Below are 25,309 nucleotides of genomic sequence, written 5' to 3'. Positions count from 1 at the left end.
TCTCAAATTCTTCTCCCTAGGGCGAGCCAGGCAGGTATGTACTGTTGTTTGGGGTCTAGCCAGTGTAGTGCCTGTTTGGCTATGCATGCTGTTTGGAATGTCTTAAAGTTTGTTACGTTCAGCCCTCCTAGGCTTTTGCTCAGCCTGAGTTTTTGTAGGCTGATTCTTGGTCTCTTGTCTGTCCATAGGAATTTGTTTATGAGTTTGTCCAGGCGTTTGTGGAAGTCTTCCGTGATGATCAGTGGAAGCATATTTAGCATGTAATTGACCATGGGGGTCAGCATCATTTTGATAGTTTCCACTCTAACCCACCAGCTGATGAACTTGGGTGACCATGACTCTAGTCTGCCTTTCAGTTTGTTCAGGAGGGTCTTTTCATTGTGGTCTAGTGTGGACTTGAGGTCCCGTCCGAAGTGTAGGCCGAGGTATTTCAAGAACTTCTTCTACCAGTCCAGCCCTGCGTCTCCCAGTACTTCCCTGGTGGTGTGCACGCTTAGTGGCTTACACTCAGACTTATCCTTGTTCAGCTTATAGCCTGAGGTTTTGGCATCTTCTTCTATAGTGGACATGAGCACGGCTATTGATGGGCCTGGTTACTCCGTGGTGATGAGGACGTTGTCTGCGTAAGCAGCTAGCTTAACTGCTTCTCCACCAATTGGGATTCCCTTGATGTGTTTGTTGTCACGAATCATGGCTAGGAGTGGTTCCAGGGCTAGTAGGAAGAGAGCAGGGGAGAGTAGACAGCCTTGCCTCGTGCCTCTTTCCAGTGTGAGTGGGTCTGAAGTACCTTTGTTCACCACAACACGTGCTTTGGGCTCATTGTAGAGTGCTAGTAGCATCTTCCTGAAGTTGGGTCCAAGACCGAATTTTTTCATGCAGCTGTCTAGGAAGGGCCATGACACTCTGTTGAAAGCCATTTCTGCGTCCAGGGTGATCATGACCGCGGCGTTGGTTATTTTGGATGCATGGTTGATCAGGTGACATAGGAGCCTAGTATTGTCATGGGTCATCCTGTTTTTAAGGTATCCCACCTGTGAGCAGTGTATGAGGTTAGGCAGGAGCGTGTTCAGTCTTGTGGCTAGGATCTTCATGTATATCTTGCAGTCAACATTGATTAGCGAGATTGGCCGGTAGTTCTTGGGGTGCTGTGTGTCTTTGTCTTCTTTTGGTATCACTATGATGTTTGCTTCCGCCATTGTGGGTGTCATTCTCCCCTTTTGGATGCAGCTTGAGAACACCTCTACCATTGTTGGCTTGATTAGCTGTAGAAACTGCTTGTAGAATCTCGCTGTGTAGCCATCAGGTATTGAGTTGCAATGGGGTATACCCTAAGAACTCTCTGACCTGGGTCAGTAAAAGTAGATACAATAGCAATGGTCAGAGTCTATAGATTCACTGTAACATCAAATGTAATACAAGCATTTAGACATGTGTGGAGCAAAAAATGCTACATCCAGAGTGTGCTTCTATTTTTATTCATTATTTTAGCACATTGTTGTTTAAGTACCCAATTTCAATCAATGAGTACCAGGGTTTATAGAATATCATTCTATTCAAACATAGAGGATACGTTATTCAATTACTTCATTGAATCACACAATTACCTTGGGGCACAGCTCTCATATAATAGTATAGAACTTATATGGAGAAAACAGCACAAATGATAGCAAATAATAACATTTCAACGCGCTCAAAGTGATGGAAAAAGGGAAGAGTTAGATGGGATAGGTGTGATGGGAAGGAAGTGAGGACTAGGTAAAGGTAGTTGTGACCTTGTGGGTGCCATTCTCCCCTTTTGGATGCAGCTTGAGAACACCTTTACCATTGTTGGCTTGATTAGCTGTAGAAACTGCTTGTAGAATCTCGCTGTGTAGCCATCAGGGCCTGGTGCTTTATTGTCCTTGGGGCTCGCTACTGCCTTCTCAATTTCGTCCCCCGTGATGTATAGTTCAAGTGTTGCTCTCTGTGGATCTGTGAGGGTGGGCAGGGTGATCTTGTCTAGAAGTCCGGCCCGCCGTCTTTGTCCAGTCTTTGGTCTTCCCTGTGCAGATCTTCATAGAACTCTTTGAAAACTCTGAGGATTTCCTTGTTCGCTGTGTGGGAAGAGCCTTTTGCGTCTGTAATTGCGAGTACTGCATGTTGCCTTTGTTTGCTCTTCAAATATGAGGCGAGGGCTTTCCCCGCTTTGTTGGCTGAGCACAGGTTGATGGCCTTGTATTTGTTCAGCCAGGTACCGGCTCTCACTCCGGATTCTGTTCAGCTCGTATTTCTTTTTTGTTAGCGTTGTGAGCCGGTTCCTGTCCCTTAGATTGGTTATGTGGCCTGTTTCCAAAGCCTTAATCTCTTTCTCGAGTTCTGCTTCTTTCTCTATTTAGTTTACCTTTGATAGAGAGTAGTGTGCCTCTGATGGTGGCTTTCAGGGCGTCCCAGAGAACTTCTTTTTCCGTGCTCATGTTGTCGTTTAGCTCCAGGTAGTCTTTAATGGCGTTGCCTATCTCTTCCGTGGTTGATTTGTTCCTGAGAAGACCGTCATACAGTCTCCATCTTCCCGTGATTTTCTCATTGTATCTTCCTGATAGTGTTAGGCTGATGTGTGAGTGGTCTGAGATTGTTCTTAGTGCTATCTCTGTTTCGTTGATGAGGTGGGTGTGGGTTTCTGAGATTAGGATGTAGTCTATCCTGCTGTAGGAGTTGTGGGGGTGTGAGTAGAAGGTGTAGTCCCTGGCGTCCGGGTTTTGGAGTCGCCAAGGATCTCTAAGGTGGAACTTGGTGCATAAATTATTCAGAGTGCTCCCCCCTTTGTGGATGTCTATCAGTGGCTTGGTCTAGGACCTGGTTCATGTCTCCTGCGACTATTAGGAGGTCTTCTTGTGGAAGTGTGCTCAGTTTATCCTCGACTTTGGTCCAAAAGGATGCATCTTCTGTGTTAGGCCCGTAGATATTTGCTATATGTATTGTTTCCTCTCCCCTGGTTATACTGGTTATTAGGACTCTCCCTTCATTGTTGGCATAGGAGTCATGTAGTTTCAGTTTGGCTTTTTTATTTATTAGCGTGATGACTCCTCTCTCTTTGTGGCAGGCCGGAGAGCCCAATGACTGGTCTATCCAGTTCGCTCTGATACGGTTTATGTTGTCTGCTGCTAGTTTTGTCTCTTAGAGGACGCACACATCGCTGTTCAGCTTGGCTAAGTGCTCCAAAACCTTCCTTCTTTTTACCGGGTGGTTGAGTCCTTTAACATTGAAGGATACAATTTTGATGTTAGCCAGAAGCTGGCCTGTTGATTGTGTGTCATCTTGTCTGTGGTGTGTCGCCTTTGCTACTTGTAGCTGTGCATGTGTTTGTTCGCTTCGTTATAAGGTGTGACCTGCCCAAGTTTGGGGATGGTTGTGTGTGTTTACCTCCGGTTAGCACATTGATAGTGAAGAGAAAAGATAGAAGTAAAAGGTTAGTAGATATAGAAAGCCTGTATAGCTGTACTCGATGTCCCCCCTTCCTTCCCCCTCCCCCCGTCGTTTGCTGATTGGGTGTGCGACAGCCACATTCCCTACTCCAAAAGTCCCCGAGGCTTATATTAAGTTCTTCCCAAGTCTTAAAGTGTAGTGACCAATGCATGCGTAACATAAAAGGATATACGTGGGGTTTGGCAGCTCTCCTTGGGGTGGTCTTCTGGCTCCTCCCTTTGAAGGGCAGCAGCCGGTGCTGCGGTGCGCTGGAGCTGTTGCGGCCGGTGATCCTGTCTGCTGGTGCTGCGAGAGCTGCTTGTCTATAGATCGGATTAGGGTAAAAAGTTAGCACTTTGATTCCTAAGTACAGTGGCAGATCAGCAGCGAGGTAGCTATGTTGTGCCTGTTGTGGACATCTTGAGGTAGATAGTTCTGTGGTATTTGGGTCGAGGTAGTTCTGGTTGGGAGGTAGCGTCCTCCTCATAGGATCCCGAGAGAGGCAGATGCTCTGTTAGAGTGTTCAGTCCGATTTCTCCACACTGTCCGGTGATGCGCTTCTTTTTGCTGCTCCTAGATTCTTGGCTTCCATGTCTTCTGTTGGCGGGCCTTGGATATATTTCCTTAGGTCGTTCGGGTCATCAAAGGTCACTGTTCTTCATTTGTCAGTGATCTTGAATCTCGCTGGGCCTGCGAAGGTGAAAGCTATGTTGTTCCTTTAAGGTGTCTCTCATGGCTAGAAAGCCCTTCCTGGTTTCTACTGTTTGTCGTGAGAAATCTTGAGTGAGTATTATCTTGTTACTTTCCCATTTTAGGTTTGGGTTTTTTCTGGCAAAAGCGAAGATCGCCTCAGTTTGGCTAGACCTTAGCGGGCAGCATATTATTGGCCGAGGTCCTTTGCCTTGTGTTGGTTTCTGGGCTGGCACTATGTAGGCTTTGTCAATTTCGAATTGTCTCTCGAAACTGAGACCTGTTAGCCGTGGTATTCTGTCTTCGAGCATGGTTGTGCATGATCCAGCTTTGTCCTCCATACCTTCCGGGATGCCCAGGATGCGGATGTTCCCTCTACTTGCCCGATTGTCCTGCTCCACCAGTTGTTTTTGCAGTGCTTTAGAGGTCTTGGCATGGTCCGAGTGCAATTTGCTGCTACTTAGCGTTGCGTCTTTCACCTCACTGATGCATTTCTCTGCAGCCTCTATTCTAGTGTTGGTGTTGTGCAGGTCGGCCCTTATTGCCGTTAGGTCGAGCTGCATGCTATCTATGGTGATTTTTGTCGACCTGGCCTGTTCGGTGCCCTCATTTACTTTCTTTAAGATCATGTCCATGGTTGTTTCGTTTCTTTGTTTCAGGGGTGATTCTGGTGGGTCTTTCCTTTGTTTTTGGGGTCATTGCAGTTTTTGCCCTCATGTCCGGCCATTTCTGCGAGGCCTCTTCTTGATTGGAAGCTGCCTAGTCGGCCTTCCTTTTGGAGTGTGGTTGTGATTTTGTTTGGCTCTCCTTTCTGTGTTGTGGCTGGTTGTTTCTGTATCTACTGGGTTCCCGGATTGTTCTCGTCCTCGTCTTTGCCTTTGCTCCTGCCAGTGCCTTAGCTAGGCTGATCTTCCCCGTGTTGTCCTAGAGGTTTGGACTTGTCCTGATTCGATATGCACCAGTGTCACTGGTGTTTCCTGTGATCCAGTTCCCTTGTTGGTCCTCAATTAGTCCTGCGTTGTCGCTGTCCTTATTTTGACTGGTGTCAGGGATTTGACTCTAGTCTTGTTGTTGGTCTCTTGATGGTTTGTTTTGTGTATGCCACTTTTTGTTTTTTAAAAATTTTTTTATGGCTGTGCCCCCGCAAGGTGCAGTGGCTTGCACTTGTGTATAGCTACTTGGTTCCCCTCACAGTTGCGCTGTTTATCTGTGGGCCGTGTCTTTTTGTGCATTTCGTTTTGTTAATATGGCAGGCGTCTGCTGTCGAGATGTTCGTGCCAGTTGCCTGTGCCTGTCCGTAAGATGGCCGCCCCCAGCGTTGGTTTCGGTATCCGTGTTCTTCTGTCTCCTGTTACGGGGTGTGTGCCGTTCGGCTATTACTTGCAGTGAGATTAGGGTTGTGTGTCTCCCCCGCTGTTGTGTTTTGTTCCTGTGCGCGCCTCTTACTTTTTGTGCATTTTGCTGTATCGGTGGGCTCTAGCGATTGCAGTCTGCAAGATGGCCGCTCCCCGCGTTGCACTCTGATTTGCCTTCTCCCGCTTACTGTTGCGTGGTACATTTTGTCGGGTTGTTGCTCGCCGAGAGGTTCCGGTTTAGGTCCCCCCGCTGCTGTGTGTTCCTCAGTTCTTCCTGTGCGCTTCGTTGTATTGGTGCGCTCTAGCGGTTGCAGTGTCTGTCAGTTATTTTTGTTGTCTGCAAGATGGCCAACCATAGCGTCTCTTTCGGTTTCTTATTTCCGGGTCTGTGGGTCTTGTGGTGAGCTTGCAAGCTTCCTCGCTGCATGTGCTACCTTTTAAATCATTTTGCGCATCCCCTTCCCTCTATGCGCTTCCTCACTTCGCTCGTTGCTGCTCCGGTGTTCAGTTTGGGGATGGGAGCGGACTACGTGTATCTGAAAATGGCTGCGCCCTGCTCTCGGTTTCACTTTAGCCCTTTGTTCCGCTGGTTCTTACCAATTTAATGTTGCAGTCTGGCCCGGTTCGCTATTTTTGCACCGCTGGGTACGACGTTTGCTAGCCGCTTCGGGTGGTTGTTCGCCGGGTCTTTTTGTGCTCACCTCGCATGCATCTTGCCTTCAGGTTTTAACGCCGCTATCATGGTCGATCTGCTTCCTCCTAAGCGTCGTACTGGGTGAAATCTTCCTTTGCTCGGCTGTCGCTTGTGGATGCGGCCTCTTTTCGTTCTCCTTTTGGTCACCAGGTATTCCGATGGTCTGGGCACCTCTTGTTTCTTGGGTTGGACTTAATTGGCTGTGGTTAATTCGCGTTTTTTTGCCTAGAGGCTATGGAGGCATCGGACCTAAACTCCCGTCCGCATTGCCGTCTAAGCCACAACGAAGGCCTACATTTTAACTGGAGGATTTTCCTTACTTTTTGATAGTCCATCAACTTCATTTCAAAGAAAAAATTAGCACTTTATTGCCAAATAGGGAGATTAATAACAAGGTCTATGTGCAAAACATCAATGTGAGGGGGAGGCTGTAACCCGAATGAACAAAATGCTATTCTTTTAACATGCTAAATATTTAAACATTACACTATTTCGATTAGAATTTGAATCAGAGGGAAATCAAGTGATTTGCTCCCTTTAAATACCCCTGCACCCCATATTCGTAATCCACCCTTACTCCTTGAAATACCCCAACACCCTTAAACACTAACGCATCTTAACGCTATAAATATACCCTGTACCCCAAAACCCAAACCTATCCCTGTACCCCCAAACCTAGCCCTGAACCCTATAAATACCCCTGTACCTCAAAACCCAAACCTACCCCTGAACCCTAAAAATACCCCTTTACCCCAAAACCCAAACCTACCCCTGAACCCTAAAAATACCACTGTACCCCAAAACCCAAACCTAGCCTTGAACCCTAAAAATACCACTGTACCCCAAAATCCAAACCTACCCCTGAACCCTAAAATACCCCTGTACCCCAAACCCAAACCTAGCCCTGAACCCTTAAAATACCCCTGTACCCCAAAACCCAAACCTACCCCTGAACCTAAAATTACCCCTGTACACCAAAACCCAAACCTAGCCTGAACCCTAAAAATAGCCCTGTACCCCAAAACCCAAACCTACCCCTGAACTCTAAAATACCCCTGTACCCCAAAACCCAAACCTAGCCCTGAACCCTAAAAATACCCCTGTACCCCAAAACCCAAACCTAGCCCTGAACCCTTAAAATACCCCTCTACCCCAAAACCCAAAACTACCCCTGAACCCTAAAAATACTCCTGTACCCCCAAACCTAGCCCTGAACCCTAAAAATACTCCTATACCCCCAAACCCAAACCTAGCCCTGAACCCTAAAAATACCCCTGTACCCCAAAACCCATACCTATCCTTAAACCCTAAAACTTCCCCTTTACCCCATAACCCAAAACTGTATTTGAACCCTTAAAATACCCAAGCACCCCAAAACATATACCTCAGTACCCCAAAACATATACCCCTATACCAATACTTACCTTATCCAAACATTAAAAAAAATGCTTTTACCATTCATGCATTTACAACGAATTTCGTTGTAAATGTATGCCTGGTAAAAGCATATAAAATGTAATGCCATGAGTTATAATGGCATTGCGGAGTCATGGTACTTTCGTAATCAAAGTATGCGGAGTGATGGTATGTGGAAAGAAAGTTGCGGAATAATGGGTGGTTACCCTCCCCTGGTAAGTACATTGGTGGCACGGCGGCCCACATCTCCAGCAACATACTCATATTTTTTCACCACCCATTTGAAAAATGCACAGGTCTCTCTGATTGATGGCCAGCACCGACATACACTTTTAGACCCACCTCCCACCACAAGTTCTAGAATTGCGAACTTTAGAGCTTAGAATCTCGGCATCAGCTCAACATCCTGTGATTCCAGGCAAATCGCTTGGTCTCCCTGTGCCTACCACAAATGAATGTGTTCTACTGTAATGTATATTGCAAGGAAAAATAAAGTAGGGAAATTCGAGTTCACACACTACTGAACGCGCACTCTTAAGTGCATCAGCAGTGCACTGTGAATCGGAGCGTTTCACAGGCCTGTCACAGATAGGAAATGCTATCAAAACGAAATCCTACAAAACAATATACTACTGGGCGGCAGCAATTCATACCCGGACAACGTCGGGACGGGCTGCTAGTGTAACTATAAATCTCAGTCACTAGATTAATATTTGTATTGGGGTAGACTTTTCTTTTATGCTTATAGCACTAGATGTTGTGTCTGAAAATAGTTTATAAAACTTTGCTTTAACACACAAATCCCACTATGGTCCAGCTAAGAACACTTAGATGTGAGGAGGACAAAATTAAAAGTATAAACTCGTCTTTTTAAAAGGTACATTTATTTTATTTTATTTTTGTACTTTAAAAAAAAAATAAACTCGCATTTTTGAGGATTTTGTTTAATGGTTACCAGGCATTATGGCAGGTGTTTATTTTTCTGTGCAACTTTAACTTTGATTTACAGCTTGGTGACATATACATATCGCGGCGTTGCACCACCAGTTTCCTAGTTATTGTCCTAAGGACTTTCTATAAGCATTATTGAGCATCAGTGATGCAAGTGAGCCTTCCATTCTTTGATTGGCCACAGACTCCATGGATTCATCTCTGCCCTTAGATCCCGCTGGTAAAGAAGGGGTGTGGGGAAGATTAGACCTCTTGGTTGCCTTTCTCTTCTTTTAACCTGAATTGTTGAGGGTTCCTCTTTTGGTTTCTGTTTAAGCATTACCAATTGTTTACCTAACCTGTTGATAACCATTCACAGTCTAACATACGATTAAGGGTTGTGATGTCTGTGTTTTCAGTGTTCATTGAAAGCAGCTTAATTATGTTTTCAAATATCCTATCTATTTGGGGTTTAAGTCAATTTTGTCCTTTTTATGATTTATATATTTCTATCCTCTACGATCTTGATGCCTGATTTTTTTCCTCCATCTCGCTCTGTGCTCATTTTTTTATCATGTCAGGGTAATATATTGAAAGTGGTATGCACCTATATGAACTGTAGTTTTCTCACCTGACTAACCTGTGTCATGTTGGCCACCTTTCTCCTGCCATTGTGTGTGCTTTATGGTTGAGTTGTTCTCGTGCCCTTTACCAGTGCAGGATGGAGCTGTGAGTCAGATCCATGTGTCACTGGTGTAACGAAACTTGAGGGGGCCCCCATGCAAGGCACGTGGAGGGGCCCCCTCTGGACTTAACCAGGAGATCTCCAGCCAGAGTACTGTGCGGGGGGCCCCTCGGAGGTTGGAGCCCCCTCCGCACTGCGCGGGCTGCAGGGGCCTGTGTTATGCCACTGCCATATGTCTGGTTCCTTTCGTGGACTTCTCTCTCTTTAAACATATCTCATAGTTCCTAAAAACAACTTACTGTGAGTGGATATTTTGTTTACATCTCTATATATATCCCTGGTCATATGCCCACACTCTTTAATAAGGATCCTGCCATAGGCAGCAGTGTCTACTGTAAATGTAAAAAAATGCAAATTGATACTTGTATAGCGCACTACTCACCCGCAAGGGTCTCAAGGCGTTTGTACGAATACCGCTGTGGAACCCATCCTAGCTTTCCCTGTCAGACGTCCACTCCTGGGCACCCCCAAGGTGGAGGCCTGGCATCCTTAGCGTTGTGGGGGCCGTTGTGGAGATTAAGCAAGCAATTGTCCAGAGTTGCAGAGTGGGACTCCATGATTGGAATATGCACCGAGGCGAGAATTATCAGGTCCGTGGAATTTTGAGCCCAAGACCCGCCGAGGCGGGGAATTGAGCCCTGGTCCCGGGCCAGACCTCTACATCAGGGTCTGCCGCTCTAACCATTGAGCCACACTTCTGCACTGCTTTTAAAAGAGACGCCAGGCTGACACCCCAAGTACATGTGTGCGCTCTGTGGTCAGAAGTAGCTTACTTCTGCATTCAAGAGCTGCACAGCACTTGCCTGAGACCATGATCTTCCGGTCAGATGCAAACACATTCTGTGGCAGTAGGTTAGCATTTAGTACCTGAATGAACCTATTGCCTGCACCTGACAGATATTTCCTTGAGACGTGTCATACATTTCAAAAAAGGTCTCAAGACCTAGCACTTGACTATTTTCCTTGCTGTGACTGATCACACACCTCACCTAACTTCAGTTGTTACCCACTTAACTTTTGGCTTTTAAAGATACCCGCTCACTCACTATGTGGGTCAAATTCTTATTTTCCAAGCACAGTTTTCTGCAGAGCCTTCCCTTATGACTAGCAGTTTGATATATGAATATTCTTTATAAAGTCAAGTAAAAGAACAGAAACATGCCTGCCTTACCTCTACGTATACGACTGCACCTTCCGGCAAAATCACCCAGATACATTTGGCTCCTCATGCAACAACTCTCATGAGTAGTAGATCCTGTTACATGTTTATGCCACACACACAAAAGGTGGTGGGAGGATGCTTGCAATAAATTATATGTTATGTTAATGTTATTAAAAATTTATAAAGCGTGCGTACACCAAGAGGTTTCATGGCGCTACTCTGGAACTGGTCGAAACCTTGGGAAATGTGCTATTCGTGTGCCTGCACAAACACACATATTTTGAGCAACTTTATGAACCTCAGTAGTTCCGTGCAAGACCGAATCTTTAGGGGAAGCGAGTTCCACAATCGTGGTGCTAGAGATGCGAATCAGCAGCCTCCCTGCCATTTATGTTTAAAGTCATGAATAGTTACTAACTGGAGATGCTTTGAATGGAGGGTACGGGAGGGAATATACCTAGATAACAGGTTATTGATGAATTTGGGGCTCAGGCTGTGTAAAGATCTAAAGACTAGACATCCTGTCTTAAAGGCAGTCCGTTGGGAGATTGGAAGCCAGTGTAGTTATTTTAGAAGAGGTCTAGCAGATTGCCACCTGGGTTGCTGGTGGATCAGTCTTGCAGCCTGGTTCTGCACCATCTGGAGCCGCTTGGTCAAGAAGAGTGGCAGCAAAAAAGGTTCGGGTCCTATCTCTGACCGGCTTGGACCACTCTAATATACCAAACAAAAAAGGTAGCCAATCAGGTATTGCTTGATTCAAATTTGATACCACTCAGCCCACAAGTACTGAGCGCTCAGAGTTTTATTTTTGTTTTTTATGTTCTTGAGTTTTTATATTTCCTTTTTGTGTATCATAGAAAAAGACAGTTTGTCAAACAATAAAGAATGCATTCAGAAAACAATGTGCGCAATATATACATGTGTTCAATATGTACATCACAATACTAAATTTCAAACACGCCAAAAATACATCAAAGAAATAAATACATGAATTACATTGATACAATGCCTAACATTCAATTTTTAAGGTAGGCACCAGTCCTTCAAATTATCGAACAGAAGACGGGCGGACAACACAGTTCAAAAAGACTGCCTGCCAGTCTTACTGAGCCAGAGATTGGATATTTGTATGGATGTTCTGCTAGGGAATCAAGCAATACCTGATTGGCTACCTTTTTTGTTTGGTCAAGAAGAGTGGCATCCCCAGGTAGATCGAGTTGGCGTAGTCCAGGTGTGATAGCACCATACCTGTATCAGTGCTGCATGAGTGAGCAGATGAATGATCTTTTGGATCTTTCGTAACTGAAAGAAGCAGGTTGCGACCACTGCACCTACCTGGGTTTTTAATGATAAATCGTTATCTACAATAATAACCTCAAGGCTTTTTACAGAGGTGGAGGGCTCAGGGGGAGAGCCGAGTTCTGCTGGCCAATAGTGTGGTGTGGGCCCCAGAAAATCTGACTCCTCCCTGTTAGTACCAATTTAGTCTTGCCTGGGTTGAGTTTTAAATGATTTTGATCCATCCAGTGGCGACTGTGAAGCATCGTTGCCTGGATGTCGATAACTGAATTAGGTGAGTTATCTATAGTGAATGTTAGCTGTAGGTCATCGGCGTAGTTGAATGTAGTCACATTCCTTTCCTTCAAGGATGGAATCAGAGGGAGAAGGTAAAGATTAAACAGATGGGGGGATAATTAGGAGCCTTGTGGGACCCACATGTTGTTGTTACCTTGGATGCTGTAAATGTGGCCAAGCGTACTGCTTGAACCCAGTTAACAGGCAACGGCGGACACAGTGACCGCACTCCCATACTGTGTTCCCTTTGTGTTTGATACAACAAATCCGGCTGGGTGTGCACAAGATACTCCAGCACCTGCCATTATTGGGTGCCAACTGAGAAGCAGAGGATAGATGAGCCCACGATATGGAGTGGTGCACCTCCCATTAAGTAAAAGTTGTTTTTCAATAAGTCATATAGACTTGGTTGGGGTGTCTTAATGGATTTTTTATTTTTCGTGAGAATCCAAATACAGAAAATTGCCAGCCAACGCGTTTCATTTATACACAATGAACTTCTTCACGGCATAAAGTGATGTCTTGTACTAGGAAAGAATAAATATTTAGATATGGCTGCGTGGGCCTCCTTGATAAGGGCCAGCATATCAAGAGTCTGGTGTGATGAAAGGTGCAGCCGTCAGCTCCGTAAAGTGAGTGGTGTGGCTCACTGGTTAGAGGCGGCAGACCCGGAAACAGAGAACGGCCCTGGACCAGGGTTCAATTCCCGACGCGGCAGGGTTGTGGACCAGGGTCAACGGACTCGATAATTCTCGTCTCGGTGCCTACTCTAACCAGGGATCACACTCGGCAACTCTGGGCATTAAGCTTGCCTCATCTCCACAACGGCCCCCACATACGCCAGGGATGCCTGGTTTCACCTCGGAGATACCCAGAAGGGACCATCTCACAGGGAAAGCCAGGACGGGTTCACCAGCGGTCTTCAGCGCCAGGACACCCCGAGATGGGGTAACAGTGCGCTTTACAAGTATCATCATTACAATGTCATACATTCACCCCAGTACAGAGATCTAGGCCTAAATCCATCGTTTTTTTGGTCACCATGACTACCAGTTTGAACCCAACCATATGCAAATCAGTCGTGATCCTGTGCACAATGGGAACAGTCCAGCCCGACCTGCCATGCCAGGTCCCCCCTTGGCTGGGACCAACCAGCCATCCTAGGACTGGTGTTGGGGTTTTACCCCTCATCAGCAAGAATAGCTTGACTCCAGTGGCATGGAGAGCACAGGACCCACACCTGGGCATACCCGTTCCACTCCGGGTGACAAATGCAAAATAACAATTGCTGGACAGAATGCAGAACAATATCATACATTCACCCCATTATGGAGATCTCAGCCTAAATCCATCGTTTTTTTGCTCACCATACCTTCCAGTTTGAAACCAAACATATGAAAATCAGTCTTGACTCTATGCCTATACTCAGGAAGAAACCAAGTTACAACAAGCACCCTCTAAGAAGTCAGATGTCAAAACAATTCTGCATAACACATTGGTTATTTCACGAATTTTTCACCAGTTTCAACCATAAGTTCATAAGAAGTAAAGGAGCTTCAAAGTATGGATCCAAAACCGTACGTAGTTCTTCAAAAATCTTTATTTTGAGCACATTAAAAATTCTCCAGCTTTGCACTGCCGACACGTGTTTCGCCCACTCAGGGGCTTTTTCAAGGCAATCTCGGTCAAGATGGACAGGTCTGATTGTCGGGATGTTCTTATCGGTAAGGCGAAGCAGGTATGGTACGAAAGTATTAAGGATCCTATTGTTTAGAGTGCTGACGGTTGCGATGTTCTAGGTGTAGGTTCCAACATGATAATTAGTAGGGAGGCGCAAGTCACTATGTGGAGATCAGTTCTTGTATTCATATAGTGTAGAGTCCTGGAGACCTACAGTGCTCAGCAGTGGAGATCCGGCCCTTATGCGTACAACTAAAAAGACTTATCAAGGTCTCCAGGACTCTACACTATATGAATACAAGAACTGATCTCCACATAGTGACTTGCGCCTCCCTACTAATTATCATGTTGGAACCTACACCTAGAACATCGCAACCGTCAGCACTCTAAACAATAGGATCCTTAATACTTTCGTACCATACCTGCTTCGCCTTACCGATAAGAACATCCCGACAATCAGACCTGTCCACCTTGACCGAGATTGCCTTGAAAAAGCCACTGAGTGGGCGAAACACGTGTCGGCAGTGCAAAGCTGGAGAATTTTTAATGTGCTCAAAATAAAGATTTTTGAAGAACTACGTACGGTTTTGGATCCTTACTTTGAAGCTCCTTTACTTCTTATGAACTTATGGTTGAAACTGGTGAAAAATTCGTGAAATAACCAATGTGTTATGCAGAATTGTTTTGACATCTGACTTCTTAGAGGGTGCTTGTTGTAACTTGGTTTCTTCCTGAGTATTGACACTGGCATTAAGTTGCTTTGTTTCACACCCCCGGTGGTGGGTGTTTTACCAGGTTCTCAGTGCACCTCTTTCCTTGATATTTCACACGTAACTTGATCAGTGAAAATAGTCGCTAACAGAAGGTGCGGACGTTTTCTCTCATTGAGAAACGCTACCACCAACTTTGTTGTATTACTTTGACTCTATGCCTAATTGGAACAGTCCAGCCCGAACTGCCAGGCCAGGTCCTCCCTGGACTGGAACCAAGCATCCTAGCACCGGTTTCGGAGTTTCACCCCTCACCAGCCAGATTAGCTTGACTCCAGTGGCATAGAGAGCATGGGACTCACACCTGGGCATACTCGTTCCACTTGGGGTGACAAATGCAAAAGAACAATTGATGGACAGAATGCAGAACAATGGCATACATTCACCCCAGTACAGAGATCTGGGCTTAAATCCTTAGTTGGTTTGCTCACCGTGCATTCTAGTTTGAGCCCAACCATATGCAAATCAGTCTTGACTCTGTGGTATAGCTGGGTCTGACCTGAGGTGGCGAATGAGCTAAAGAATTATGATGGATTCAACCCATATCTGTGACTGTGGGTGAGCGTCTGAAATGTTTCAGCACTCCGTCCATCATCTCCTTGTGTCAGCTTTGTTTGCCCTAAGTTGGCAGGGTATGCCCAGACGTGGGACCCATTGCTCACTTTGCCACTGGATTCAAGCTAGCCTGGCTGATGAAGGGTGTTACCTCGAAACCGGTCCCAGGATGCTTGTTTCTGGTTCAGGTGACCTGAGTAGTTTCATATGAAAGAATGCAAATCATTCTTGACCCTGCTGCCGTAGGAACAGTCCAGCGGCACTGCCAAGCCAGGTTATCTCTAAAGGAACACAAGCAACCCAAGACAGGTTTTGCCCTGATTGGGCCTCTTCAGTTGAGTTGGGCCTAGTGGCACAGTGAGCAAGGGACTTCTGGGTAGATCCTTAGCATTTTAGGGCTGTACATCACTACGTACTTCATACTGTTACATGGAAGCTATGAAGGGCACAGAGGTAAGCATCCCAATAAAGTTTTCATAACTACACCAAGATTGTGACAGGAGATATTCTTAGAGTCTATAAGATGCTGTGGATTGGTGTGGTTTCATATAATATGACCGAATGCAGCTGCAATTCACAGCACACATGGGAACCATAACAAGCATGTTATTGAATGTTGGTGCCTGTAGTGTCCTGCTGGACATGTAACAAGTCAGCTGGTCCCTCCATCTGGGATATACCTACAAACACCCAACACACATCAGTCACAATTATCACTAGTCAGGTGACCCTGCTCATGAAAGCAGCAGGGAGCACAATCCGTGGGCCAGTTAACTACCCACAAATCTGGTGTCAGTGTCTCATTATTTATAAAGCATCAGGGACTAACCCTCAACACCACAGTGCATCCATTGTTGTCATCACTTTTGTGCTGTGAATTATAGTTAGTATGAGAAGTGACTTACTACGTGGAGGGGGTTGGGACACGACACATATGGTGTTTGATTTGATTTGATTTTGATTTGTGGTTTTATGAAGCTCGCATATGCCCTTGGGCGTCTTGGCGCTGCAGAAAAAAAGACATGGTATCCTGAAAAACTGGTGAGAGCTGGTTTATCGGGGGTTGAACAGCCATGTTTTTACTGATTTCCTAAATGACATCGGAGAGGTACTGTACTTGATAGCGAGGGGGAGTCGATTCCAATCTTTAGCTGTGTGCAGTAGGAAGCTTCTGCCCCCCCATCTAGTTTGTTTGCACCTAGGAACTTGTATCAGTTTTGCCTGGCTGGACTGTAGTTCTCTTGTGGGAACATATGGCTTGAGGTGAGTTATAAGGAACAAAGATCCCGAACCCTGGAGCACTTTATATGTTAGACACAACGATTTAAACCTAATACGTTTTGCCAATGGGAGCCAGTGTAGAGTGTCTAGATGGTGCGATATGTGCTCTGATCTCGGGATATTTAGTATTAACCTTGCTGCCGAATTCTGCAGGCATTGTAATTTGGTGTTGATAAAAATAAGTGTAAGACAGTGGCCTAATGCAACATAATGGGGCCCCCCTGCAGAATGTGAAGATGGCACTGAGTTTCTTATGTCTCACAGATGTTCATTTTCGTTGGGCCAACTGGGAGCCCGTGAAGTGTTGAGGGCCCTCTGAAGGGGTTGAGTAGGACCCCCTGCACCGCATAAGCTGCATTGACCCCCATTACACCACTGGTGTAAAATACTTCCTTTTGTCTTTCACACAGTTGTCCAGTCAGGATAATTGCCACAATATTATTATAGAACATCTAAGGGTTTGAATAATGAGGCAGGTGAACCAAAATCGATTTTTGAAGTTACTGGCAATACCACTATGAGCACTCAGAATGAAGAGGTGGTGTCAAACTATTATAAGGCGCACCCACTATGTTCAGCAGGGGCCCTTCTGGGTCGCCTTTTAAAGACGATGGGGTTATAAGCTTCATGGGTCGCCTGGTGGGCTAGCATAGATAGCAGCACTAGCCGTGCTGCCTTTTAAAGGTGGCACCAACCATTTTGATTTTTATAGACCATGAGGTTGTAAGGCTTTCTGTAAGGTTTTCTGGTGGCCTTACAGTTGTGCCAGCCGTGCTGCCTTTTAACAATAGGTTGGTTATAATCCTCGCTGGCCATCTTGGTGAACTATTATGTACAACAGGATCAGCCGTGCTACCTTAGAAATATGACATCAGCCATTCTCTCTTTAAAAGATAGCGGGGTTATAAACCGTTCAGGTTTCACAGGTGAATTAATATTTACAGCACTGCTAGCCGTGCTGCCTTTTAAAGCATGAAGGGCTGTAAACCTTGCAGGTCGCTTGGGGAACTAACAGGTACAGCAGCGCCAGCCATGTTGCCTCTTAATGATAATAGGTTTACAAACTAACAGGCACAGAGGCGCCAGCCAGCCATGCTGCCCTTTAAAGATGAAGGGGTTTTAAACTAACAGGTCGAGCTGGTCCAGACATGCTGCTTTTGAAAGATGACTGGGTTACAAACTAACAGGCACAGAGGCGCCAGCCAGTCATGCTGCTTTTGAAAGATGACTGGGTCACAAACTAACAGGCACAGAGGCGCCAGCCAGTCATGCTGCTTTTGAAAGATGACTGGGTTACAAACTAACAGGCACAGAGGCGCCAGCCAGTCATGCTACTTTTGAAAGATGACTGGGTTATAAACTAACAGGTAGAGCAGCACCAGCCATGCTTTCTCCTAAAGATGATGGTCTTATAAACTAGCAGGTTCAGCAGGGCCAGCCATGATTCCTTTTAAGGTTGGTGGGATTACAAATGTTATTAGATACAGCACATGTTGTGTTTTAAAGGTAATGGTGTTATAAACTAATAGATACAGCAGGGCAGCCATGCTGCCTTAAGAGTTTGGTGGGTTATTAACTAGCAGGTACATCAGTGCCAGCCATTTTGCCTTTTAAACATAGCGGGTTATAAACTCACAGGTTCAGCAGGGCCAACCACCCTACCTTGAAAACGTTGTTGTGGATACAAAGTAACAGGTACAGCATGGCCAGCCATGCTGTCACTTAAAGATGGTGGGCTTACAAAGTTACACAGCAGGGCAAACAGTGCTTCCTTGAGAGGTTGTTGGGGTTACAAAGTAACCGGCACAGCAGTGCCAGCCGTGCTGGTTGTAAAGATGATGGGGTTATAAACTAACAGGTCCAGCATGGCCAGACACACTTCCTTGAAGGGTTGGTGTGGTTGCAAAGTAACAGGTGCAGCAGGGCCTTGAATGCTGTCTTGAAAGGAAGGTTGGGTTGCAAAGAAAAACGTCCAACAATGCCAGCCATGCTGCCCTTAAGGATTTAAAAATGGTGGGATTATAAGGCTTCCTGGTGGACGGGGGGAACTAACAGTTATTGTACCGCTAGCCATGCAGATGGCTTTCAAAGAAGTTGATGGAAATGCATTTAGTTTTTGCATTACTTTAGCTATACGCACTGTGCAAAGCTCTCCAACCACAGTGGTCAAACTCAATCACATCAGACATTCATTTTGATTAACTCTGTTCATGTAGCAGAGCTACATGACTGTGTCCTTGTTTGTTCAGGAAACGAATGATTCCTTCGATGTACTTCATTATAATTTGATGACTGCATTAGGGTTCCCACTCAAGACATCTAAGTGACCGCTTTCCTGTCCACGTCCAACAGTGTTCACGTGCAACTAAGCTCAGAAAACCTTGTGCTAATTTAAAGGTTGCAAAACAGAAGAGCCCTTAGTATGTATGGCCTGATAGTTCTCATGAGGCCGGTAACACGAGTTAACAGCTCAATCGAACTGATAAATTCTGCGAGAATACAGCATGAGCCCTATTACAAATAGGGCACACTTTCTCTGTTTGTGCATCGGTGCGCCATAACCCCTTCCGTGCACAGGGAATTCCTGCGCTGTGCGGGAGTTTCCATTAGTGGACGGGGATTCTGACGTTCAGGGGCCGTCCTGCGCACACGCCCACCGTGACGCGTGACGGCTCCCAGCCGTCACAAGCATGGAAGAAGTTAAAACAGGTGTGCTGAGTGCAAAAGGAGACAGTGTGCCCTATTACATTGAATGTGCTGTCCCCAGGGCAGCTGCAAACTTGTGCTGCTCTGGGGACAGCACATTCAAGTGAAAAGGTGAGCAGCTTTGAAGAAGCCGCTCCGTGTTTGACTGTGGAGGTGGCATTCCGCCTATACGTTTATAGGGATTGGAGATCCCCTTGCCGATGGGTGTTGTGAGTAACTGCATCTGCCTTCAAGGAGATGTCTTTTCAAGTTTGTAGGACCCCCGTTTCCCCATCCAGAGCTCTGCCATCAGTGGCCGCACTAACAGTGCGCCTCTTGCCTGCGTCTTTGCCTTTGCGCAAAGGGATTCCCTGATTTGCAAAGCAAAATTGACACAGAATTCACTATGTGCTAAAATATAGTGCTAAATGATGGATTTGGATTTTGTGTGAATATGCATGATTTCCCTCAAATCTCTCTTATTTACTTGAAACAAAATGATGTGAATTTCACACACCCCTACCATTCATCACTGCACACATTTTACCAGGTAAAGCCTGAAGGAATACTAACACAGCTATTTCTTCTACTGCTACTACTTCCACTCCTGCCTCTAATACTGCCACTGCTACTAGTACTACTAATTATTATTATTAATATTTATATTACTATTATTATAATACCGTCAGAGTTACCGTTCAGCATAGCTGCTACCAGTGAAATTGTGCTACTGAAATCTGTATTGAAATGGGTATCCATGGAGTTGTATTATTTTCCTAACTTTTCAAACTACTAGCAGATAAAAAAATTAGGTTCATGTTTTCATCAACCTGTAAGTTGGTCTTCTCATACTCCTCATACTCCTCGGAGTTGATGGGGTCTGTGACCTGACAATGGTATGTTACTTTAAAATCATAACTCTGGGTCTGCCTTTGTCTCTAGGCATAGTTAAAGATAACACGATCCTCCTGTTTGGGTTCATCTTTAGGATTCTTAGTCTTTCTCTGGCTGCATTTCCCTCCTTCATTGATGAAGGCTATTGGTTGGTTTTGCTTTGAATGCTTCTTGCTTGTGTTCAGTGAAGTTTGTTAGACACCGACAGCACTTTGCCCCTGTGCTTTAAAAAAATGAAAGGTTCAGGGGGCCCTTGTCTGGAGTTCAGTGCAGCTTGCACCATCCATTGCCCCCACTAGTGCTGCCAATGAATGTACCAACACAACTAGCCATTACACGTCTACAATTGTGACAATATTAATGTTTAATGCACATTAAAAACGACTAATACTTGCCACCTAAGCTATTATTACATCTTTGAGTGGCAGGTACCTGCAATTTTAATGTATATTGAAGTATTAAACAAATGTTCTTGTGCTCATCACAAAATTAGACAAACAGCACCACCATGTGGCAGGCTTTCGCCGGTATTGACATTTATTTATTTATTTATTTATTTATTGACATTTGTAGAGCGCGGCGAATACCCGTGGGCGTCTCGGCGCTAACTAAGGGCATAGATCAGCAACTGGGGTAAAGAAGATATACAAGGCTATTGGTCAAATAACCAGGTCTTTAGCTGTTTGCGGAATATGAACAGGGAGGGACTTGCTCGGATATGTGCAGGAAGGGTGTTCCAGAGTTTTGGGGCGGCAACCAGGAAACGCCTGTCACCCCATGTGACTGTTCTAGTGCGAGGCACAGCCAAGAAGTTCTGATGAGAGGAACGAAGAGATCGGGTTGGAACATGATGGAGAAGATTCTGTTTGAGAAAGTGGGGACCTTGATTATTGAGTGACTTGTAAACAATACACAGCGATTTGAATTTGATACGGCTGCGTATCGGGAGCCAATGGAGATCCCTAATGATGTTTGTGACTGGTGCGAACTTGGGGATCCCAGCCAGCATTCGTGCGGCTGCATTTTGGATAGACAGCATCTTATTTGTCACTCGGACTTGAGCATTTAAGAATAGAGCGTTACAATAGTCTAAGGAGGACAGGACTAGTGAGCTGACCAGTGTTTTCCCGGCTGTGTTCTGTAGGAAAGGTAGTATTTTCCTAATCATTCTCAATTTCATATGAGCTGAAGCCGCAGTTTTGTTCGCATGTGCCATAAAGTTAAGGCCAACATCAAAGATGACGCCTAGATTTCTCACTTTGCTGGCTGGACTAGGCGGGGGACCGAAAGATGGTGGCCACCAGACAGGTGACCAGCCCGGGGAGAGGGGACCGAAGATGACCACTTCAGTTTTTTCTGAATTGAGTTTCAGACAATTCGTGGCCATCCAGTCACCTATTGCCATCATTCCTCTCGTGAATCGATTGGCCACTTCCTCACCGTCCCCTTTGATAGCCAGTACCAATTGGGTGTCATAGGCGTAGGAGGTCAGGCTCATCCCAAATGCTTTGATGACACTTGCAAGGTCCGACACGTAGATATTAAATAGTGTCGGACTCAGGGATGAGCCTTGAGGGACCCCACACGGCAGAGACACCTTAGATGATTGGTAGGGTCCTAGAGATACTGCCTGTGATCTATTGGCCAGAAACGATACAAGCAGGTCCAGAGCAATTTTCTGGACCCCCAGTCGTTCGACACGGTCGACTAAGATCTTGTGGTCGACCGTGTCGAAGGCCGCCGAAAGATCCAGCAATACCAGGAGTGCTGTCCCCCCCTGGTCTCGTATGGCTCTGATGTCACCCGCAGCCTTTAGGAGGGCAGTCTCCGTGCCATGACATTTGCGGAATCCGAACTGGGTGTTGTCGAGCAACTGGTGCTGCTCCACAAATTCCGACAGTTGCTGATTCATGGCTTTTTCTATTACCTTAGCCAGGAAAGGAAGACTGGCTATCGGACGATAGTTTTTCAGGTCATCTTTATTCAAATTAACTTTCTTTAAGAGGGGTTTGACCAACGTATGTTTCAGAGAGTGCAATGCTGAGCACCAGATACCACTGGCTTAAATTAATCACAGCTTTGTCTATTATCTGTAGTGGTTAAAACTGACTGTCTTCTTGCACCTTTACTGGAGGCACATTACCTGAGAAGAGGTGTGTTCGTTTAGAAAGGAGCCCTTTGTGCATTAAAGGCCATTTTTTAGAGATTGGATAGACTAAATAATGGTTCAGCTAATGTGAAAAAAAGAGAATTCTTAGATACGTTGGCTAGACACGTACAAATGACTGTAAAGTGTTAAGCCTGCACTTTGAAAACAACTCATTTACACCGGTATAAGAGCATAATGGTTTACTGAGCTAGGCGCTCGCTGAGGACGTTCTCAGCAGGGCCACCTCTATCTTCCATTCTTTAAAGTCAATGGGTGGAAGACCATTATATTGGGTAACAGTTACGTCGGCTATTTTGATGCTTAGAGAAGGTATAAGTGTGGTATGAGGATCAGTAAATCATGGGTATTATCATTAGTTATACTTATAGACTCTTGACGAGTAGGAAAGGGTGTCTTGTCATCAGCAGATTTGAAATGTGTTGAAACTCAAATGAAAAGAGCTTTATTGCGGAACTGTGCTCAGTAGTTCTAGCACCACACATGCTAATTAAAGGGGGACAGTGTCATTACATTTTCCATCAGTTCAGATGATAGTCTAGTATTTTAATTGCCCTAATGCCTAATACCAGGTAGTCAGACACCTTCTGTCTTCATTCACTCTCACTCAGTAACAAAAAAGACAGGCTCTCTTGTCAGAGTGCTGCAAGAGCTGTTGTGCAGTAACACATGGCAAGAACTTGTGGGCCCGTTTACTAACAGGGCAGCGGAACATGGAAGGAATAGCATGAACACACATTGTTACAAAATATGGCACATGTGCAGTGTTTACTTTGTGCAGGAGTTTGCTGTTGGTACGTAGATACATCATTAGGTCTCGCCTGCTGACAGTTCATGTGCTGTTGCTATGAGATGTATTGTTTAGTTTAAGGAGCTTGAAGCCCTCACATTGCTTACCATTTGTTGGCTTAACTGTCACTTTTATTTGCTGCCTTCCGATTGGCCAGAGTGCAGTTGCTTCACTTCCTCTTCTTTTGGCTACGGCATGCACCAAGTACTGACTGCTTCAGCTTATTGCTGTTCTTCCACTAATTGCACTGTAATTTAGTGCTACTTTTATTCTTTCTTCTTCCCTGTGGTTCTTGTTGAACCTCTTGCCATTTGTTGCTACGTTTTACTGTGCCAAGCACACTTCAAAGCTGCCCTTTTCTCCTTTTAAATATATGTTCATTGTGACAACAGTTGTTATCTGCTTTTATTGTTCGAGAAGATGTTGTCTGCTTCCAAATGTATTTTCTCTGAAACATGGTCATGGGCGCCGTAGCTTTCATTATGTGATAAGATGTTTAGCAAGATGTTCTATTTTTTCCTTTTTCATGCATGGGGAGATTAATAAATTTGCTCAGAATTACAGGGGTGTTGTGCTGAGGCCTAACAGGCATTGACACAGCCTATAGGCAGCAGCTTTGAGACTATAGGTTGTGCAATTGCCTTTTGGTCATACTGTACAGCATGGGAATTGCCACATTTGGCAATGATTTGTTGTCGTGCTGTATAGCACCACGGCTGCTGTGCAGCTTGGATAAAAATAATAATACGTAATTATCAATGAGGGGGGAAAGAGAAGCTGTGATCTATTCGCCTTCCAATGGTTGCCACAAAAAATCAATGAGGGGGGAGAATGGACCACTTGTCCGGTGTAACCATGGTCTTGATTATGTTCGTTCCTACATAAAAAACCCTCATATATGTGCACAGACAAACTGCAGTATATCTTGGTTCTCCGCCTAAGTGTACTGTTACAGCATCACTGCATCACCGCACTGTAATTGGTCAAAATGTTTCAGCCTACTGAATAATTTAGGTGCGCATTGTGGCTCCTAATATCTGAGATTAGGAGCCACAATGCGCACCTAAATTATATCCGGTCCTGATGAAAGTCTCTAGATTACACCAGTAGGCTGAAACATGTTGACCAATGACAGTGGGGTAGACTAGTAACTGGGTCTACATACGCACCCCTTTTCATTTTTAATTTCCCACGTCACGACTTCTTCAATAAATACTTGTGATAAAGTGATGTAGAGAATTTTAACCTCAAAACACTTGAGCACATTCACCCCCTCTTTTTTATCTCTGGATACTACTGACAGACCAGTTGGTCTTCCTCCAGGTGGAGGTCAGCATATATACAAATAAAAACCCAATGATGATCCTGTAACAGTACACTTAGGCGGAGAACCAAGATATACTGCTGTTTGCTTGTGTTCATATATGAGGGTTTTTTAAGTAGGAACAAACATAATGAAGACCCTAGTTACACAGGACAAGTAGTCCTTTCTCCCCTCATTGATTTTTCTGTAAAAATAATAATATAAAAGACTGAAGGGCTTTTTAAGATGTCAGTCGGAGTTGCCAATGACCGACATCGTCATGGAATCAGGACTGACCATCCTCCTGTCTGCAGTCCGGACCGCATGATTACAATAAGACTGCACACTGTGCGGTCGAATACTCCCATTTCTCTGTGGGAGTTTGTTACAGTCCTAAACGGGCTGTAACACAAGCTCCCATAGAGAAATGGGAGATTGTGTTCATCACCTCAAAGTGCCTGCCACTAGGTGCAGGGATCAACAAGGAGGCACAATAGGTGCCTACTGGCCCCCAGCTGGAGTCAAGGGGGCCCTAAACATGCTTTCCAACAGGTTTTCCATGTTGGAAAGCCCACGTGGAAAGCCTGTCAGAAACCGTGAACGTAATCCGGACGACGTATGGATCATGGGCCGACTTCTGAATGGCCGACTTGAGCCCTCAGGATCCAGCCGGAATGACTAGCCGGTTTCAATTACAACCGGCTGTATTGTTATCAGCCAGTCGGAATTGAAACCGACGACTTGGTCGTCGGAGGCTTTCCAATCGAGATCGTAATCGGCCCCTATGATGCATCCAGCACTAATACACTATTTAAAAAATAAAATACAAAAAAAGCACATTAGCCCTAGCTGCATCAAAGTGCTTTTAAAAATTAGTTTTAGCCAGACTGCAAAGCATCCATGCTGCAGTACAGCATGTCTACAAAATATTACCAAACCCTATAGCTCTTATAGATGAAACCTACTGGTGTTACCAATGCTTATTTTCTTTGTTTTAATTCCTTCCCAAAATGATGCATTACCGTTACCTCTTTTGTTTCCTCATACCTTGAGGGTGGTATCTTTTCAATAGCTTTTCCTCTCTGTCCATGCCACAATACTGGTGGTAAGGCCACTTTGGGATCTGCCAATGATGAAGGCGACTGGCTTTTCTGTGTTACACCTTTGTTTTTGGGG

General features: G+C 45.2%; 1 protein-coding gene across 6 annotated transcripts in view; it reads left to right on the top strand.

Moving 5' to 3' along the window:
- Positions 1–25,309, top strand: part of HDAC9 (histone deacetylase 9) — a 2,124,307-nt gene that overhangs the window by 1,934,049 nt on the left and 164,949 nt on the right. The window lies entirely within an intron of this gene.

Source organism: Lissotriton vulgaris, chromosome 10, assembly GCF_964263255.1.
Source record: "Lissotriton vulgaris chromosome 10, aLisVul1.2, whole genome shotgun sequence".
NCBI lineage: Eukaryota > Metazoa > Chordata > Amphibia > Caudata > Salamandridae > Lissotriton > Lissotriton vulgaris.
The sequence above is the reverse complement of the archived record's forward strand: the minus strand, read 5'-3'. Positions and strand labels throughout refer to the sequence as shown.